Source organism: Saccopteryx bilineata, chromosome 10 (assembly GCF_036850765.1).
Source record: "Saccopteryx bilineata isolate mSacBil1 chromosome 10, mSacBil1_pri_phased_curated, whole genome shotgun sequence".
NCBI classification, from domain to species: Eukaryota; Metazoa; Chordata; class Mammalia; order Chiroptera; family Emballonuridae; genus Saccopteryx; species Saccopteryx bilineata.
This window is the reverse complement of record NC_089499.1, coordinates 25,549,146-25,564,656: the sequence shown is the minus strand read 5'-3', so window position 1 is coordinate 25,564,656 and position 15,511 is coordinate 25,549,146. Positions and strand designations below refer to the sequence as shown.

At 38.9% G+C, this 15,511-nt stretch overlaps 1 protein-coding gene across 10 annotated transcripts in view; it reads right to left on the bottom strand.

Annotated features, from left to right (window-relative positions):
- THRB (thyroid hormone receptor beta) overlaps positions 1-15,511 on the bottom strand; it is a 392,197-nt gene that overhangs the window by 343,116 nt on the left and 33,570 nt on the right. Inside the window, exon 1 of one of the 10 annotated variants that reach the window (XM_066245968.1) lies at positions 6,879-6,964. The exons of 8 other annotated variants lie outside the window; for them this stretch is intronic. The gene's annotated coding sequence lies outside the window, so the exon portion shown is untranslated. Of the gene's footprint in view, positions 1-6,878; positions 6,965-15,511 lie in introns of those variants that run through there. One more of the 10 variants, XM_066245977.1, reaches the window with a different exon arrangement.

Sequence of the window (15,511 nt, the reverse complement as noted above, 5' to 3'; positions counted from 1 at the left end):
TTTTCAGAGAGCAGGCATATTTTTTCATAAGCCCATCTACTGAAGCATCTGTCCTTAGGGAGCTAATATTCTAGTTGATGGGACATGCATACAAGTCATCAGAAAAATAAGATACTTTGGGGAGGAAGATGGAAGATTTTTGTTATCTAATTCGACAAATAGATAAACGTTGAGAGAATAAACTGATTGTCCCAGTCTGTTTTAGTGAAGAGTCTCTTGATCACATCATTCAAAAGAGCTTCCTGAATAATGTGAACCTTTAAAGCATTGAAGAAACAGTCACACTTCAGGTAATGCAACGCACACAGTTAGAGTCTCCTTCATTACCACGCTCTCTTCCTCCTCTCCACCATTGTTCTTTCCTTCTGATCTTAATAAAAGTCTGAGGTCTTCATGGAGGTATTTTTCGACTTATAAAATAGTGTAGTGGTGCAGCTGGATCTTTTGGGTCATCATTGCATCAACTAATAATATAATATAGTATTAATTACATCTTACTTCCCCAAGGGGAGTAAGTAACAGTTCAACATACACCACATCTTAGCCCAGCTGCAAATGGCTGATACTGTTCTTCTCCTTAAAAAGTATTTTTTGCGGCCCTGGCCGGTTGGCTCAGTGATAGAACGTCGACCTGGCGTGCAGGGGTCCCAGGTTTAATTCCCGGCCAGGGCACACAGGAGAAGCGCCCATCTGCTTCTCCACCCCTCCCCCTCTCCTTCCTCTCTGTCTCTCTCTTCCCCTCCCGCAGCCAAGGCTCCATTGGAGCAAAGATGGCCCGGGCGCTGGGGATGGCTCCTTGGCCTCTGCCCCAGGCGCTAGAGTGGCTCTGGTCGCAACAGAGCGATGCCCCGGAGGGGCAGAGCATTGCCCCCTCGTGGGCAGAGCGTCGCCCCCTGGTGGGCATGCTGGGTGGATCCCGGTCGGGTGCATGCGGGAGTCTGTCCGACTGTCTCTCCTCGTTTCCAGCTTCAGAAAAATACAAAAAAAAAAAAAAAAAGTATTTTTTGCAACTTTCTGGTCTCCCATGATTACAGGGGACACAAATATGTACACATCACCTCTGTTTTTTTACAACAAATCAATTAATTTTTTTAAAAAGAAAAGGTAGGTGAAAACTTTTAGCAACATTTATTTTACTTTATGATTGACAAGCATAGCTTCCTCTTTCCAATAGCTTCTCAACTCAAATCAATGGAATTTCAGAAACTACATATCTATTTTTTAATTCAATTAGGAAAAATCTGAAGCATTTAATGAATGTTATAAATTATAATACATTACCACAAGAAAAACCCATCAGCTCATTTTGGGTGTTATTGAATATTCTGTACACTTCACCTTTCTGTAACAATTAACTAGGTCTAGCCATAAAAATTCAACTTCTGAACTTAAAAACAATCTCAACAGCCCAGACAGGTCTAAGTGAACTTGTAGTAAATTTAGGGAGACCTGTCTCATGCCTCACCCTTCTCTGCAGTAAATGGGAGGGTTTGATCCCAGAGCTAATGTGTTTTGTTTTACCTTATCCTGTTAACATACTAAATCTAAGTTTAATGACAAAATGTCAGTTTTCAATTACATAACCATATGACACAGGGATATCTTGACCCTTTCTACTTCTGCTTATGCTGTGTCTGATCAGTGATACTAGAATGCTCTTCTTTAGAGTGGATGATGGTGGTCCCCCTTCATGGAAATTTACAGTACTATACACTCAAAAGGAGTCTAAGGAATGTGCCCCGGAGGGGAATGAATGGGTATGAATTGGATCATAAATCACCAATGAAAACTAAGAAAACTCGACAGTCTGATCATTCTGTGCTTACAATGTGTCAGTGATCAATGCTCTGCAAATGGGAGGGGATGCGGAGAGAAGGATTCATATTTCGGTGGTCATCTAAATGGCATCCTAGGATTTTGCACTATAAAGAGACAGGTAGCTGCTTCCTGCTGCCCAGCAAGATTGCTACAGGTTTCAAGGAGAGAGTATTTGTCATCAACATTAATTCACTCAGTAAGCATTTATGAACTACCGACTAGATCCCAGTGACAGAGCCACAGGGGAAAACTACACCTGCCTGCTTGTTGGGTGAAGTTTCACTGATGAGTAGTAGTATCAGCTTGAAGAGTATCAAGCTAGTAAATCATTCAGACAACCCAAACAGGACAGAAGTAGGTCAAAGACAAGCTGTATTATCCAGGTAGCTTTCAGTGAAAATAAAAAAACAAACAAACAGAAACCAATTTTTAAAAGCTAATCAGAAAAGGAGTTTTAAGGGAAGGATACTGAGGCATTTTTAGACTCTGAGGAAGAGTTGTAAGAACCAGGGAGTTCAACTCTGCCAAGATGCCCATAGGGTCTCCATCTTCCATCTCTGCTTGTCCTTGTTTCTGTCCTTTTTCCAGAGACAGACCCATTTTCCATAAATATGGCCAATGACAGCCTGGCTCCTACCAGGTCCGGAGAATTCACTGTGGAATGCCCGCTGGCCGCCTAGGCACCCCTAATCAGATAGACGAGCAGGACCTTGATGTCAAAACACAGGTTAACTGTGCTTTTCTCAGAGTGCTTCCCAAGGTGCTTTGGAGTTCAATCAAATGGATGGTCATATTCTTTGTGAAGCTACCTTAACTTCTATTGGGCAGCTTTTCTGTTTTAGGGTATTGAAATCATTTATAATACCATGATTAGAACCATGTAAAAAAATATGTGGAATCAAAAAGACTGGAGGGAAAGACACTAAAATCTTAAGTTATATTTAGGCAATGCAATTATAAATGATTTTTCTAGTGTCCATTCTCCAAATGTTTCATAATAAAATTATTTTAATACTGAAATATTTTAGTTACATATTTAAAAATTACATTTAATTTTTGTAAATGCCTCAAATGTGTGTAATTCTAAGGAGTGACTAATGTAACTTGCATTTTGGTCATGAAAATAACTTTTTTTAAACAAAAAATTTTCTTTCTTGGTAAAAGAAAATATAAAATATATCCATTTCCTATTAGAATAAAATATAAAATTTCTATTCATTTTGAATGTCTTAGGATCTTGAATATTTAAGGAAAATCAAGTAAATACTATCATAATCTAATTTCAGTGATTATCAACAAAAATAGGCGTTAACTTAATAACCAGAAAAAAAGACTTGCATATATGAAATAATCGATATAATCACATATAAACAGAAGTCAGGGGTGAAAATGCTGTTGCAAAATTCTTTAAAAATTGTGCATTTTTGAATATTTATTCAGTTAAATATTATTCAGCCATAAAAACAAAGGAAATTTTGATATGCAACCACATGGATGAACATTAAGAACATTATGCTAAATAAAATAAGCCAGAAACAATAAAAACCTAACAAATATTATATGATCCCACTTACATGAGGCTCTCGGAGTAATCAGATCATAGAGACAGAAGAAGAAGCTGGTCTTTGAGGGTTTGCAGGAGGAGAAATGAGGAGTTATTGTTTAATGGGTACAGAGTTTCAGTTTTGCAAGAAGAGTTCTGGAGATGGATGGTGGTGACAGTTGCATAACAATGTGAATGTACTTAATGAAACTGAACCGTACACTTAAAAGCGGTTAAGATAGCAAAATAGTCTTCATTAGAAAAACTGTTCTGGCTTAGCTCTGAGGAAGGCAATACTGTTAAAGGATTAAATAATGAAACTTAGAATGTTGATAATATTAATGCTCACCATAGGTAACTATATAAACAATGTTTCAGAGACAACTGTTGGCAACCTAGAAAACTGAAATACACACATCACCAAGCCTTTCCCTGGTTTGTTTCATCAGCTAGAGATGCAACCTTAGTAGGTGTTGATTTTAATTAAAATAGACTTATTTACCTCCCTTTCTGCCATGGCCATGATAACCTGGAAGTTCATTTTCTGAACTGAGACATACCCTATTAAGTACCCATCATGAGATTACAAACATACCGGTATATACAATAAAAATCTTAGTCTTCGAAAGTTTACCACAAATTCAAATTGCTTGACTAAATACGTATATATTAAAATTATCAAGAGTTGTTCTGAGTACAAAAATCTAGTCTTTTCATATAGGGAAGTCCCTTTCAGAGAATAAAAGACCTGCAGCTGGCTTTGGAAGGGAAGGAGAATACGAGCTCGTGGATGACAGTGAGGGACAATGTGCCATCAGTTAAAAATAAATGACAGCGGAGTCCACACATGGACAGGCCAGGGAGGTGTGACCTGAGAGAGTGGCAAACAAACCAGCCTAAAGCAGGTCAAGGACAAAGGTAAGTCAGGAGGTAGTAAAAGCAGGAATGGCTTGAGCTTGAAGGCAAAGGCAGAATTCTGAATGTTTATGACAGAGGGGAATGATAGGAGGGCACGTGGCTCTTAGAGGAGTGACCAAGCAGTGGCTGCAAAGTCAGTCAATGGAAAGCAAAGAAAGGACACAGGGAAAACCACAAGTTCCTTAGGAACACTGGTTTCAGATTCTCGAATGCAGCCTACTTACAGACATGTTTCATTGGAAGCGTGGTTGACAGTCTATACCAGTATAATGAGTTTTCTTTATTTTAAACCTTCTCCCAACTGTCTTCAAGGGCTGAAGAATGCATAGCCCATTTCTGAAACCAGGGCAGGCCGCCATCACATTAAAATTCAGTATGTGCTGACCTGTGGTGGTGCAGTGGATAAAGCGTCGACCTGGAAATGCTGAGGTCGCCGGTTCAAAACCCTGGGCTTGCCTGGTCAAGGCACATATGGGAGTTGATGCTTCCAGCTCCTCCCCCCTTCTCTATCTCTGTCTCTCCTCTCTGTCTCACCCTCTCCTCTCTAAAATGAATAAAAAATAAAAAAAACTCAGTACGCCGCATTATCTATCCATCCCCAGGAACGTGGCTGATTGACAGAAATGGGCTTTTTGACAGGAAATTCCCAGGACCAAGAAACTCAAGATGGAAAACACCACCAGAGAAAAGAGAGCGAGACTGTATTTTAGCTCAGCAGGGCAAGTCGCTAAATTGTTCTCCCTGCTTATTAACAGACCAACATTTAGTACAATAGTTCTCATTTGCGGTGGAATTTTTGGCTTTCTCTCCCAAAAATTGAAAGGCAGATTAATGGTTTTCTGCATAATGCTCGTCTATTAATGCAGAGATAATCTGCATTGGATTTAGAGAGGTAGGTGAAGAGTTTCAAAATAGGGTAGCCAGTTTAAAGAACATTAGCTTTATCTTTTATCTAGATACTATATGGTATATGGTATTCATATATGTATTCATATTCATATGTATATACAAATATCTTACTTCAAAGGAGGAGATTTGTTGGTGAGACCTTCTGCATAAATGCTAGTGTTAGTAATTATATAATAATAGAGAAAAAGATTAAATTTGGATATTAGTAGGAACTTTAAAAGGATACCAACCTGGCTTTTAGGTTCTTAGTGGGACTACTTTGATTTTAAACTAATAATTATAGAGGTAGAGATAAGATAATCTAAGCACTCAAATGGACATCCTAAGATTGAATAAGCAAAGAAAAAAAAAAGGAGGGGAGAGAGAGAGGGAAGAGGGAAGGAAGGAAAGAAGAAAGGAAGGAAGAGAGAAAGGCAAGAATGAAGAAACTAGACCCCTTTGAAGAAATTGTGGCAGCTTAATTATTTAATATTCCCATGCAATTGAAAATCTTTTCAATTCTTTCAGAAATAAAACTTCCATGGGTATGTCTTAGCTCAGGCACCATGCAATATTTATTCCTAATCTGAAATCCTGGTGTTAGCTCTCGAGAAATAAAGACCGAATCCTCAGAAAGTGATTGCAGCGGAGGGTTCCGTCACCGGACAGCGAGACCTAGAGCAGATCCCGTATTTCCACATGGCAGCCCTCACAAAAGCTGATTTGCCCCGACATTTATTCTGTTTCCAAACTTTTAGTTACAAATATCCAAGTCTGAAAGATACTTTATTTCAAAATATGGCATTTTCTTTCCCTTTGTGCCTTTGAGAACACATTCTACCATTTTTCTGAAGCATGCTTTACTTCTATTCTGTGAAGTGCACTACCCGATTTATCTGAGGTCTTTCAGCCTCAGTTCATGACAGCTCTTGCACTTAACTTTTCCTAAAAACTCAAAGATTGGTTTCGGAGTTAAACAATGAACTTCATCCTTTTGTACAAATTAAACCAGCCGTTGTAAAGCAGTGGGTAAATGAGAAACAGGGTTTAAAAACAAGACCAACAACTGACCAATCTGTAGCAGGCTCAGCTTTTTTTTTTTTTTTTTTTTTTTTTTTTTGAAGAGAGAGACACAGGGATTAAGGTGCATGGAGTCAAGTGGTATGAAGGTCACCAAACAAAATGTTGCAATCTTAAAGTGCCATTGACATGCAGAGCGGGTTCAGCAGCAGCTTCAGTGTAATGCATAGGACAATGGTTCTTTATCCGTTGTTGTCTCATCCCAAATCGTTCATAAGTGCACATTATGATGGTCTGTTACATTCGCAATATAAGGTTTTGAAAATCAGGAGAATTTTTTTTTCTTTAAATTAAACTGACTTAATATAACTTTATAAATTTGGCTCCCCATATCCAGCTTTTGTGAGAGAAAAAGTGACCCCAAAGTTCAGAATTCCATAGTTGGTTTCTACATGACCTATATGAGCTCTGACAAATCTATCCTTTAATTACTCATTATCCACCTGCTGCTAATGTTTAAATTACCAAAGGGTTTCAGCTTGGAAATGTGCTGATGATTTTCATGGGACAGAACAGGAAGCCACCAGCCACCACCGCATGCACCCGCGTGCGCCTGGACCTTCCTAAGTCAAAACCAGAAGGAAGCGCTCCTGGTCCGGGGACCTCCCTTCATCTTCCACCCACTCCTGACCTGCTGTTCTCCCGCTGGCAGTGACAGCTCCTTGCAAAGCAAACAGCTTCCCCGCTCTGAATGGAAACGCTCACCTCCTCAGTCCAGACTGCAAGTACTAAACTCCCCGAGAGTCATTTAGGGAGTGAGTCAGACTGGCAGCCGATAAGCACAAAGCTGACCTTTAAACCCCAGCCTTTAATAGAGCATTGGGTTATTTCACTTTGTGTTTGCTCAACAGTTCCAGGGTCACAAGGGTCTGCGCTCACTGAGGTGGGGCGAGCCTGAGAACCTTGCTCCAACTCCCACAGAGCAATGGATAGGAGAGGGTGGAGAGGGGGCTGGGCCAGAAGAGGCCCTCAACCCCCAATCTTAAGTGTACCCTGGCTCACAGGCTGTTAGGACATGTCCTTTAGCGTCTCAAGGTCATTGGAGTACACAAGTCTGCTGCCTGGCTTTGGAAGGAATGAGAGTCTTGGAGATGCAGGATGGGAAGCATTTTTTCTTTGTTTTCACCTTGTCACAGTGCCATACTGAGTGCTAGTACCTGAGGCGAAAGGTAAAATCGGTTAATACTTAGCCTCTCTGTATTAAAAATATAATATTGTGTTTATCGTGGAAATTTCTGCATCGATTTTGGTATTTCCAAATATTGCATTCAAACAATATTGATCTTGATGACTAAGGCGAGTGCCTCACTTACCACACCCTAGTCCTGACCTGCCTTGTCACCTCACTGTTCCCATCTTACATCCTAACCTAAAAACAGAAGCAGATCTAGGCAGGGTGGCAGAGATACAGCTGGGGTTCGAAGGGAAGAAGAGCCCAGAACACACAAGAAAAATCATTCCTGAGCATCTACCACGCGACAGGTACTGCGGAGACATGTTACGTACCTTCTTCCTGATCCTCACGAGGAAGGTATACTTATCTCCAGCCGAGGAAGTCGAAGTTTTGAGAAATGTGTTCTTTTCACTTTCTTCCATCCCAGAGGCTGGCCCTACAAACTGGTGGACACTCAAGACAGAAACTGGAAGTTGTCCGTGATTCCTTCTCTCCAAACCACTGGATTCATGAACTGTTTGTTGAACACTTGTAACTGTTCATAGACATCCCAATAGTAAACGGGGGAGTCAAGTTCAACAGACAGATAATTTCCACACTCCTTTTGCCCTATCTGCCACCTCTCCAAGGAAGGTCAGTCACCAAATTGTTTTTATATTCCATTGGCAAGTCACAGGGTTGAATTATTCCAAGTGCTGACTATTTTACAAACTTACCAAATATCTTTTAGTTTCATCTTGAATGTGAGCTCAATCTCTGTCCCAGAACACTACTCTGGACACCAGATTCCACTGCCTAGTAACTTATTTGGAAATCTCATGCACATCTCAAACTAACATGGCCCCCAAACAAAATGCTTGATCTTCTCCTCGAATGTTGCTTCCCTCCAGTTTCCTCCATCTCGGGACCTGGCCCCACCAATCACCTGCTACTCAAGCCAAAAACCAGGCAGCCGTGTGTGACAACTCACTCCTCTTCCCCATCCAAACCATCACTGACACCTGTCCATTTAAGTTGCAAAAACAATACCAACAACAACACTTACTAAAGCATTCACAATGTGCGACGTATTCTTATAATGCCTAAAGGACATTAATAACTCATTCAATTTTCATAACTCTATGAGATGACTCCTATTATTATTTCCACTTTACTACTAAGAAAATGGTGGCATATAGAGTTAATTTGCTCATGGTCATTATAGCTAGTAAGAGAAAGAATTAATTTTCTAACCTAGAACACAGACTCTTAACCATTACATCATATCTCCAAAATAATCTCAAATCCATTCACCTTGTTGGCTTTCCATGGCCCTATCTTACCCAAGCTGCCATCATTGCTCACTCAGAAGCCTCTTAAATGGTAACTTTGATTATATTGCTACCTTACTTCCACACTGTGATCTTCAGGAAGCAGCCAATATGATTTTTTAAAAAGTTTATATCAGATCATGTCATTTCCTCTGCCAAAATCCTCAAAACCATTCAAGTACTTTTTGAATAAAATTCAAACTTTTTAATATGGCCTACAACTTTCTATGTGAACTGGATCCTGCTTTCCTCTTAGATTTTTGTCTCCAACCCTTCTCTATATCATTTACTTCCTTTCTAGCCTACTGGCTTTCTTGCCCTTTCTTTGACTTAGCAAACTCTTTCCTGCCCCATGGCCTTTGCACATGCTGTTCCCTTTGCTTGCATACTATCGTCTTTCTTCTGGCTGTTTCCATCTAGTCCTCTATATGTCTCAGAGTACTTCCCAGACCCCTGAGCCTAAAATAGGCCTTCCCTCTTAGTACCCTCTTCTTTCCCTTCACAGCAATTAAAAAAAATTAGAACTCTACATTTATTTGTATTTTTAGTTGTTTATTGCCTGTAAGCTCCATGAGGCACAATCAAGGTCTGTTTTATCCACCACCTTATTCTAGCCCCTTGACAAGACTTGAAATATAAACAGCACAATTATTTGTTCAGTGAATGAATTAACCCTCAGAAGGCTCTTTCAAAAATTTCTACAAAATAACTGAAGAAGGCACTAAAATAATCAACATCATTGATTTTAGGAAGAGAGAGCCTTAAAAAGAAAAAATATACACACACATATGTATGTATGTAGGCACTTACTTCTTTATTTCCAACATGTAAACAAAAATTATTAAACCAAATGTTCAATATTTTAAAAATACGTGGAAGAAAATAATAAAAGAAAATCTCTAAAGAGCGATTACAAAAAATACAACATAAAGTATATCTAACTTTTTTGAATGTTCTTTTGTTGTTATGTATATCAATGCCAATGAGACTCAAACTCTAAACTGTTCTAATTTAATCCCAACACATAGATTCTTCCATAAATATCTCTTAATATAAATAATAAACTACAAACAATTTCAATCTCGTATCTTTTGAGTACTTATTTTTCTTCATAACTTAGAAGTTGATTTTTTATTGGTATCAAATCTCTCTTCAGAAACCAGTGAACCAGCTATTATACCCAATTTTCTTCGGCCTTGCTGTGCCATAGATGTTTTAGTAATGAAGACAGATTCTTTATGTCTCTGTATAACAGGCAATTATTTGCTTTGAGATCAAGGTAACTGTTCTTTTAGGGTTCCTTTATTTTCAATACTTGAAAATAAAGAAAATAAATGTATTCAAGAATGGAATAAGAAACGGGAGAAGAATTTTCCAAATTATATATTTGATAATGGACTTGTATCTAGAATATATAAAGAATTCAATAATAAAAATACAACACAATTTAAAAATCAGCAAAGTAAATGAAAGAGCATTTCTCCGAAATAGACCATAAAGGATATGTAAGTCAAAACTATAACAAGATACCACTTTATACCCAAGGAAATAGTAGTACTAAAAAATGGGACATATTAATTGCTGGTGAGGATGTGGGAAAATTGGAACCCTCATACACTGCTGATGGAAATGTCAAGTGGTGTAGCACTTTGGGAGACAGTGTGGAAAGTCCTCAAAAACAGTCTGGTACACTTACCACATGACCCAGCAATTTTACTTCTGGGTATATACTGTAGATAAATGAAATCATATGTCACCCAAAAACTTGCACACAAATGTCCACAGCAGCATGCATAATAGCCAATCGATACAACAACCTAAATGTTCATCAACCCATGAATGAAAAATAAAATATGGTATACCCATATAATGGGATATTATTCAGCAATAAAAAGAAATAAAATACTGATACATGCTATAACATGAATAAACCTTGAAAATGTTAAGGAAAAAAGGGCTAGTCACAAAAGATCACAAATTGTATGATTCCACATAAGTGAAATGTCCAGAACAGGCAAATTCATAGACAGAAAGTAAACGAGTGGTTATCTAAGGATGGGGTGGGATGAGAAAGCAGGAGTGACTGTGAACAAGTACCAGTTTCTTTTGGGGTGATACAAATAATATAAAATTAGATAGTGGTGATGTTTGCACAACTCTGTGAATGCAATAAAAAACCCCACTGAACTGTAAGCACTTTAAATGAGTAAATTAATTGTATGGTATGTGAACTGTATCTCAATAAAGCTGCTAAAAAAAGTAACAAAATCTAGTTTTTACTACAATTTAAAACTAGATGTATGCTTGGCATTTACAAAAGTAGGTATGGCTTAACCAAAGAGTATTTATAATCTGCCTTCAAGCACAGAAGATGAGTTTTAGATGTAACTTTTTCATAAAGAATTTATGATCTCCCTCTGTTCTTATAATTCTGGTCTCTTATCTCTCTCACCGTTTAGAAACAAACTTGAAATCCTTGGGCCAGATTTATAGAATTGTAGAGTGGGACAAAATGTAAGAGATCATGATTTTAGAATAAGGAAACTAAGACCCAAAGAGAATAGACACTTTTCCCCCCTCCAAGATCATAAAGGTAATCAGAATCAGATCTTTCCAGACCAAAGCTTTGTTTTAAATTTTTCAACAACACTATACAAAATATAGAGTAGTGAATAGCATTTTCCAAAATAGCTCCAAGCCAGATTTCTGCAGAGTAAGTCTTAATGTGTAAATAAGGAATACCTCTCAAAGTATGAACACATCAAGGATGAAGTCTACACAGTGATTGCTTCTTCTTGAATCCATTCCTTTAATAAGCCTTGCCTGAGTACTTGGCCACGTGCTAGCCATTGGTGGGAAAAGACAGCAGAGACTAACGAGGAAGTTTAGATTTGGCTCTCCAACATCAAGAGGTCTTCATTGAGGTTGGACATGAGGACTGGTTGTCCCCATTAGTCAGTTCCTAAGCAGTGTGGAAGGCATTGCCAGTGGGATGTTCCCTTTGATTCTGAATTCTCTCTTCAATCTTCCCAGCAAATTCTGTCTTTGCCTTTCTTCCCTTCTTTACCTTCCAGTCTTGCTCTTGAGACCCTCAGAGATCTCATACCAATTTGGAAACTGCAATTGTCCCATGTGTTCTGTGGGTGTCAGTGAGTGAGGTGAACCAAGAGGTGATTTTGTTTCTGAGCGTTGCTGAGAACTGAGGATGCAGCATTACTTCATCATGCGTGGTTCGAGTTAAAACACTGGTATTGATATAACACTTAAAAATAATCATCGGACTAGCCAATCTGTTCAGATAAGAATTCTGACACTAAAGTTAATGTTTTACTTCTATCTTCCTTTGGCTATTTCCCTTTTCCTATTTTCTTTTTTTTTTTTCATAAGGTCTAAACTGCCTAAGAGATTTCTGGCTTCCTTCCGAGGGGATATTAACAGGCAGAGAAGAGAAGTGTATTATAAAATTCAATAAAAAACAGGATTGATTTTTCCTAGTGCATCTGTCTGGTTGAGGAGGAGACGGGGGTGTGCCGGACCCAGGGGTGCTATAACAGGATGGAGAATGGGGGACTACTATTTGACATCTTTAGTATTGCTCTACTCTCAGAAATATATATGTATATTATATATATATAATATATATATATATATTGTATTTTTCTGAAGTTGGAAACGGGGAGGCAGTCAGACAGACTCCCGCATGCGCTCGACCGAAATCCACCTGGCACGCTCACCAGGGGGTGACACTCTGCTCATCTGGGGCGTCACTCTGTTGCAACCAGAGCCATTCTAGCACCTGAGGCAGAGGCCATGGAGCCATCCTCAGCACCCGGGCCAACCCCACTCCAATGGAGCCCTGGCTGCAGGAGGGGAAGAGAGAGACAAAGAGGAAGGAGAGGGGGAGGGGTGGAGAAGTAGATGGGTGCTTCTCCTGTGTGCCCTGGCCGGGAATCGAACCTGGAACTCCTGCACGCCAGGCCAATGCTCTACCACTGAGACAACCGGCCAGGGCCGGAAATATATTTTTAAAGTATTTTATCAGCCGCTTCACTGAATTTTTCTGCAAATGATTACCTTCTCACATTAGTCAGTAAAAAGAAAAGGATACCTTTAGTCTAAGAGCAAGGCATTTAAAAATAAGTTTTTATGAAGTTTATAGGAATGCATTCATTTAATCTGTATTGGTTATAGGAATGCATTCATTTAATCTGTATTGGTTGTCACCAGATAGAAAAGACCTTAAAGGGAAACCAGGTTCCTCTCCATCTTTATGGGACGATGAAATAGAGTTTTGTACCTGATAGTGACCAGTGTGCTTGTCTTCCTCTCACTCAGTAACCTGTTTGCTCTCCATCTGGGTTGAGCAATCATACTCGCTTAGAATTTTTATTCATTTGGCTGCTAATTAGTAGCCATTCTGGGTGGATAGTAAAGGGGCAAAAGCGGAGAATTGTGAATTCATCTAACACCTGTTTTGTCATTCCAGAAATAGTTTTGAGAGAAAGATGATGAAACTAGTGCAAATCGTGGCGCTTGGGGGTTTTCGGTGTCCTGTCTCACCTGTGTTACCTTTAGTTAGGCTTTACTGGACTATGCCCTGTTTGGAAGGAAACAGGGGACGGAGGAAAAGAAATCCGAATATTCGGGAGCTGTAAAGCCCTTTCTAGACCTATACTTCTCTGAAATAGCAGGTCAGTTACCTAGTGAGGGTATTTATTTGCTTTTAGAAAAAGGTCGGGCATATTCAGAAGCTATAGGAGTTCTTTAGGGTCGTAATGGTGGTAATCAGTTAGTCAATGCTCCAGTGATTTAAAGCAGGGCTCTTCGGGACACTGAGCATCTTGTCAAATGCAGGTCTGGGTGGTCTGAGGCTCTGCATTTCTAACCAGCTCCCAGGGGCTGTCTGTGGGACTGGACCCAAACCCACATCAGAATAGCAAGGTTCTAAAGCAGGGGTCCCCAAACTACGGCCCGCGGGCCACATGCGGCCCCCTGAGGTCATTTATCCGCCCGCTGCACTTCCTGAAGGGGCACCTCTTTCATTGGTGGTCAGCATCCATATCCTGTGCTCCTGGAGTACTGTATGTAGCAGCGTCGCCCACGTACAGTACTACTTCCGGTGACGCGGGATGCACGCATCACGGCTCCGGAAGCGCGTCATATCGCTTGTTATGGCTAGCAGTGACAAATATGGAACCAGACATTGACCATCTCATTAGCCAAAAGCAGGCCCATAGTTTCCACTGAAATACTGGTCAGTTTGTTGATTTAAATTTACTTGTTCTTTATTTTAAATATTGTATTTGTCCCCGTTTTGTTTTTTTACTTTAAAATAAGATATATGCAGTGTGCATAGGAATTTGTTCATAGTTTTTTTTTTATAGTCTGGCCCTCCAACAGTCTTGAGGGACAGTGAACTGGCCTCCTATGTAAAAAGTTTGGGGACCCCTGTTCTAAAGAAAAGCAGCAAGGAGAAAGGAAATAAAAAACAAGGCTAAGTAACAGTCATCAAAGCTCATGATCGCTGCCAGATAAATTAGTTCAGCGTCATTTTAATTTTTCATTCCTGAAAAGTGAAATACTCGAACTTGGTGGACTGTTTTCAAACTCTTTACAAGCATGCTTAACAGGCTCAAGTTAATTTTTACAGAAGATGGAAATTATGGTCAGTAGTTTATATTTAATTGCCTTTGTGTATTAAAAAAAATAAAAAGGAACTTTCTTTTCCTCAATTGCCACCTCATTGCCTCTCAGCGTGCTAAACATTTTCAACTCTTTTAGGCCACTCAGTAGGGTACTAGTTAATGTATCAGTTGGTAATAATTTAGCTATTAGTTTCCATTTGCTCCATCAAATCTTTTATAAATGGTAAAACTGACTGAATCAAGGGGCCCTGCTTACCCCCACAGTGCAGTAAATGTATCAGTAGCCTGAAAGAATGATGTTACTTTGCAAACACCCAACTTACTACTGGGAGAATTAGACTCATATTGTTTCAAAAGAAAGCTCAAACTCCAAATCAGGACAGCCTCAGATGTTCATGTAGTATGGCTTTTAATCCTCAAATATGTTATAAATATTCTAAAAGGAAAAAGAAATCAATGTACCTAGTTTTCACATATACTTATCACATAAATAGTAATTGACAATGTATTTATTTGTATTAAGGAGGGACACAATGCCACACATTTACTCTCAAAATACAGTTCCATAAATAGAGCATGAGAGTTAAATTTTAGCCATTTAAGTCTAAGAAGTCATTTAAAACAGATCAGATGGTGCCTAACACATTACCCACTAACTCCATTATTTTAATCCCACTTCTCCTAAAGAGAATACTATTCTATGTCCTTTAAGGAGATTTCATTTTAGCACTTTTTCCTAATGGCATTTTAGAATGTGTTATCTGGTGAACTCTCATTTGAACAGCCAAATAGAAAAGTTAAAATAACAGGTTTATCTATGTGATTTATCTATCCAAAATTAAGCAGAAGTTATTTCTTTTCTCGTTTTATATCACATTGGAAAAATGAATCCAGTGGTTTAAATTATAAAACTAATTATCAGCAGGGACATCATAGAGTTCAGAGATGATCAGAAACATTGCATTGAAAACCAATTCACTCTCAATTATATGCATTAATGATGGAGTCATGATGTAGAAACATTTTAAACAACTGTGTTAGTTTTGTAATGTTCACGGGTTTTTCGCACCAGATTCTTTTCTTTTTAATATGTTGTACTAATATTTAAATATTTAAGAAATTATCTTTTGTTCCT